Source organism: Triticum aestivum, chromosome 3D (genome assembly GCF_018294505.1).
Source record: "Triticum aestivum cultivar Chinese Spring chromosome 3D, IWGSC CS RefSeq v2.1, whole genome shotgun sequence".
Classification (NCBI taxonomy): domain Eukaryota; kingdom Viridiplantae; phylum Streptophyta; class Magnoliopsida; order Poales; family Poaceae; genus Triticum; species Triticum aestivum.
The window spans coordinates 91,344,572-91,350,524 of record NC_057802.1 but is presented as its reverse complement, the minus strand read 5'-3'; the positions used below and the strand labels follow the sequence as shown (position 1 = coordinate 91,350,524).

General features: G+C 41.1%; 1 long non-coding RNA gene across 2 annotated transcripts; it reads right to left on the bottom strand.

The window, feature by feature from the left end:
- Positions 1-1,706: 1,706 nt before the first annotated feature.
- LOC123077634 (uncharacterized) lies at positions 1,707-5,947 on the bottom strand. 2 transcript variants are annotated; one of them, XR_006436748.1, is made up of 3 exons: positions 5,801-5,947; positions 2,160-5,368; positions 1,707-1,959 (listed from the first exon to the last, which is right to left on the bottom strand). It is a non-coding gene; the product is annotated as an uncharacterized lncRNA (long non-coding RNA). The 2 variants fall into 2 exon arrangements; XR_006436747.1 differs by having other exon boundaries at positions 2,160-5,947.
- Between the last annotated feature and the right edge of the window lie 6 nt (positions 5,948-5,953).

Here is a 5,953-nt window from a genome sequence, read left to right as displayed (position 1 = left end):
ATGAATTTCGCCAAAGGGGACCCGGTACCCGTACTCCAGTGAGCCGGCGTCGGGGCCCCAGTCCGCGTCGTCGATGTAGAGCCTGCCGCGACGACTCTTGGTCATCTGGCCCACAGCGTATCCCTTGAGCCCTTCGAAGCTGCCCTTCAAGAACTCAAATCCACCGTGCGCTGGCCCCACGGTGGGCGCCAACTGTCGTGGAATTGTCACGGCAGATGTCCTTGGGCTAGGACTTAATCGTGGAGCCATCGCAACTAGGAAGCTTGAAGGGGTTATGCGGGACAAGGAACACGAGGGTTTATACTGGTTCGGCCCCTTACGGTGAAGGTAAAAGCCTACGTCCAGTTCGAGGTGTTATTGATTAGGGTTACGATCGCCAGGGAACTAAACACTTATCCCGGCTCTCGGAGAGATTGCTGTCGTCCTTGAACCGCTGCCGGGTCCTCCCTTTATATAGGGAGGCTGACGCCCAGCAGCCCTTAGAGTCCCGGCCGGCTCATAAGAGCGTCCGGCTCGGACTCTAATCAATACTTGCCTTACACTACAAGTCTACTATAACAATGATTATAACTACGGGCTTTAAGCCATATCCGGGTCTCAGCCCATCTCTGGCCCATTATCTTGAACCTTAGCTCCGGGCTTCTGGTAATGACCCTTAGGGTAACCCGGCCATCCTGGCGGGTGACTCCAAGGTCTATATCCTCAACAGTGTAGATTCACTTATTTTGCTTCGTATGTAATCCATATTGCAATCTCTAAAATGACTTACATTTAGGAACGGAAGGAGTAGTAATAATGGAACTTTTATGGGGAATTTTTAAGCTTTTTTAAAAAGTGTGAACATTTTTTTTTGAAACAAAAATAGTGTGAACATATGTAAAACTGTGAACATTTTTAAACATATGTAAAACTGTGAAACAAAACAATTAGGACATTTTTGTTAGGGATTTTTTTTACTATTTGGGCTTGGCCCAAACAAAGCACTTGACGTAGACAGAGGGAGGCACCAACTCATCTTCCTTATCGTTCCCCATTCTCAAAATCCATTGTCAAAGTGCTCTGTGCCGCCGCCACCCGCATCATGTCTACCTCCTCCGTCGACATGGGCCTATCCCTTCCTCTTGTGCACCATCATGGAGGGCTCCCCATATGAGGGGTGGGGGTGTGGGGGAGCAAACGCCGTTGCGTCCGCCGTGTCCATCACGACCCTTACCAGTTGCAGTTGGAGTTGATTAATTGTTTAGTCCAAGCAGCATATATGATCATGGATGTGAATGAAAATATTAAAAGGCGACAATACTACTTTTTTGTATAATAATACACCACAACAATCATGGGAGTCCAGTTAACAATTTTCATTGAAACCGAAGCCCCTATTGAATAGAGCAAATAAACTGCAATTTTCTGAATTTTATTGATCCGTATGTTTGTTATGGTGATTCTGCTCAGAGTCAGGAGATGCAGCACCTCATCATATTTGGGTCTTTAACAGAATCAAATAGTGTGAACTATGTACATATGCTATTCTATAACTTAGCCAGGAACAAGGATTGCTTTCTGTGAAGGAATATAACAATATAAGAGCACCACAACAACAACTAAAGGGTTTGATTTCAGTCAAGCTATATAGCATTTCAGCAATAGCAAAACTTGATGATATTTGTGGAAATAAAATAACAAGGCACTGAAACTGCTAGTAAAAACAATATTATCCAACATGATAATTTCAACCAGCACATAGGCCCACCATAAACCAGAACATACTGTTAAAGAGTACATGTCTAAATTTTATGAAAGCTAGAAACTGAAAGTCATTTATAGGCAAGAATTTGTAACTGATCCTTTTGGTCTACATCCAATGAATTATGAGACGCCAGTTGTTTTGGTACATATCTAAAACTACCATCAGGGATGCCAGCCAACAAAGAAGCTTCTTTTTTCAGAAATAGCACACATGTCCTGTTTCGAGAAAAATGGAAGTTAGCACCACCAAGTAAATCAATCTTAAAAAAAGAATAATGTTTCGAGATGAGCTTACATTATCAATTTGCACAAATGTATGTCATATCTTTTCTTACAAAATGTTCAGATTACTTTATAAAGACTATCAATTTTTGTTAATATGAAACTTTATGAATCGTATTTCCTCAAATACGTACTTCTCCCAGCCACGCATCACCACCACTCTCCGTCCATTTTAGAAGCTTCGCCATTCGCCACGACGCTGCTGAGCCGCCGCCATCAATTTCTTTGAAAACTTGGATAGACAGATTAGATAGATAGATAGTGCACTAAAAGAGAATAGATTCGTAAGAAAAGTGATGTATACACCTCATATCCTAACTCCCAAGAATTGAACTTCTGCAGTAAAATAAAACTATCACATACCATGGCTATCCAACAACACAAAGTAGTGAAAAATCTGAACCGGGAACCCTTTCCTTACGATCTGATATACCTTTAGGCCGATTGACTCGGCCAGGTGTTCTCTGAACTCTGAAAGTCCGAATCAACTCATGTGCAACTTTTGACGATGGTGCAAATGGAGAGGTGTCACAAGATTGGATACTTATCCTGCTATATAACTGTAGCACAATTAAAGCAAATAAGCTAAGAAATTGGACAGCAAAATGAAGGTGCACCATATCATCCAATTCTGAAAAACTGGCTAATGGTCTTGTTGAATCCATAAGGAGCAAGCTTTTCTATCCTTGAACTAAGCTGAAAGTAAGAGATCTAAAATCTGAACAAAAAAACACGATTTCTTGGAAGGAGGGCAACTACACCAAATCGAGTAGCCTCGCCCGTGCATCACCGAAGCTGGGGCACACATTGGAGCCGTGGCATTTGCAACGCCCAACAGCGGGGTCACATCTCACCCCCATCAACTCAAATCTAAACAGAAGGAGCAAACAAAACAGGTATCCAGCAAGTACTGGATTATTGGTGGACATCTTAGCACATGACACATTTTATGTCGGCAGATGTGTTCTCTTAAGCTATGTCTACCAAGATGTTTTTTTTGCCTTGATTTCTTTACAGCTGGCTAGCTTTTGCCTAGAAAAACTATAACATATGAGCTTACAAATTTTTTTGCCATGGAAAGAGGGTTTCTGCATTTTACTTTACCTGTATTGAAGATAACATTTTAAGCATACAATAAAAGTTGTAGGAAAAATGGCTAGGAATACAATAACATGGATGGTGGAACAGAATTACTATCTCAGTGCAAAGTCTTACCGGCGGCCTAGCTAAATGCATAAATCTGTAGCAAATATTGCTTTCTGCTCAAAATTTTGGCATATTTTGGAACTGTAATAAGCAACGTGTATTTATAAGGATAAAGGAAATCAAAGGGAATAAACCTTCATGTTCTTGAGGGCAGCTTATAAGATTGCGCACTATTGCCATGGAATCACATGATAATTAGCGCAACTACTAATGAATTAGAGAGCAAAAACATTCAACCTGTTTTTATAATCTTCACGTAGTACTACAGCTGCCACTCATATACCTGAAACGGACTACATGATTTAGAGACCGATAATCTACAGGATGTACAAAAATAAACTTTGGATTTACAGCAAAATTCAAGATGCTCATAGACTATACCATAGTATACTTGATAATTTGTTAAATCCAACATACATAGAGCAAATGGTATAAGTATCCAGCCGAACGACTCCAGAATCATATACCTACTAGAACTATGTTGGTGCTCCGTTGTAATCATGCAGAGCAAAAGTTCAAGTCTACTTCTGACAAATTAAAACTCAAAGCGGGTAACTTATTGTACGCAGCACCGAAACATGATCACTAACAAACTCTTCCTTTTTTTTGTTGGATCCTTCCACACAGGAAAACTGAAAGAACATAACTAAAAAAGACGCAGAACACAACTATGGGGATGATAGCATCATGATACAAAAACTGAGCATACAATCATTATATTTTCTACACCAATTGCCTATATCAACTAAATCACACCATTTTCAAAATTGTGAAAATAAGCTACAATACCTGAACATCAATTTACTCCATAAATACATCCTCTGGTGTATCACGCAACGTTTGACATGCAAGTGGATACAGAAGAAAGCTCACGGATTCCACAAAATATTGTAGGGGGTGAGTGAAACATGGGGAGAAACAAAGTTGTATATATGAAGGTGATTTGTCTGATTACCTTGGAGGAAGGGATTTAATATCAACGTCATAGGAGAAGAGGACAACATCAGCCGTCATGACCTACAGATGAGGGCCCAAACCAAATTCCTTATGCTGCCCGCGCTGGAGAGTTTGTGCCGGTTGTACACCTGCAAGGGGCTCCAGACACAAGGCTGATGGCTGCGACATAGGGTCTTCCCAATGGCGGGGTAACATCTGGATAATTCACTCCACGCGTTGAAACATCTGATGTTACCAGAATCAGGCGATTGGAATCCCGGAACTCTTCAGATATACGTGTTTAAAGCTGAAGCTTTCTTGAATTTATCTCTCTGACTTTTAGTTTCAGATCTCGAAGCATTATATATATAAATTCAGTGTGCATGTGTGCGCAGCCTCGTTGGATCGGGGGTGCAGGAAAAAAACTGATTCCGATCCACACCTCTTTTAGATAATAGCACAAAAGATGAGAGAAGTTACAACAGAAGTACATGATGAAGGTTGATCTGTTATCTCGGAAAGATAATATGATTGGTCCACAGAAATTTAGCTACACTTAAACATAGGATTAAAAACTGCATTAAATTTTCATGTAGAGATGACAGATGAATAGGGGGCATATGGGATACTGAACTGATACTCCAGAGAAGAATGGTCAGCAGTTAGCATTAGATGATGTCAATTCATGTTCCGCTTCATTCAGAGATATGTGCCTTGCATCATGTCATACATAACCAGAGGTCCTTTTTCTGTCTAACCAACCTTCCTTGGTGACAGAGATATGCAAATGACTTTTTTCCGATTCCTGACTTTCAGAGGTAATGGATGGCACAATTACAATTTCTATTCTTCAGATAAAGAACATAGGGCTTGATGATCCTTATTGAAGATTTGGAACAAGTGAAGATATTGTTTGTACATAAATCAACAATTATATGTACAGTTAGTTGTTGCCAGTAACAAATGAACGAATCGAATAACAACAATTTGGAGCTTGAATTAAAGGAATTGGTTCAGTTAAATCTTGAGTCGATGGCTAGGTTGTTACCTGACGGAAACATCATGCTGCCCCTGTCACCGGCCCAGCACCTTGAACCTTGTCCTCCTCTGCATCAGGACAACCATTACGCCAATCAGTGACCTGGCTTGTGAACTCTGCCACCATGCACCCGATGTATGGCGCCACCATGCGTGTGAACTCCTGCAATTTCGTTTTAAGGAGAACACACCACTCCTCTTACTTGTAATTGCTTTTCATAAGCTGTATAAGAGCAACTGTATTGTGCTTTTCTATTTAAAATTAAAAAAATCATCTCTTATAGGCATAACAACAAACAAGTAGAGGGCACTGTAAACATAAAATTTGTATATTAGCACATCTCACGGGAAATATATTGCTAATTCATGAATCAATCCACATGCATTAGCCATCACATTAGCAAGTACACAGACACACGTCATTTTGTAGCTGAGAATCAATTAGAGAGAGAAAGAGAGATGGTTTCGGTGGCCGTTGTGCATCAAAAGAGGAACTCTTGGTGGCTGCTCTCCATCAAATAGCAATGGAATCTCAATAATGATTAGACAAGGGAGAGGAATCTGAATACTAATTAGAGAAGGGGGAGAAACTTACAGTGGCTGCTCTGCATCAAATGTGCCAACAGCAGCAGCACCACCACCGGGGCTCCAACCCAGCCTCGCAGGATCCGGCCGCCCCTTCCCTCCCTTCTTCCTCCCTGCTCTCTCTCTCTCTCTCTCTCTCTCTCTCTCTCTCTCTCTCTCTCTC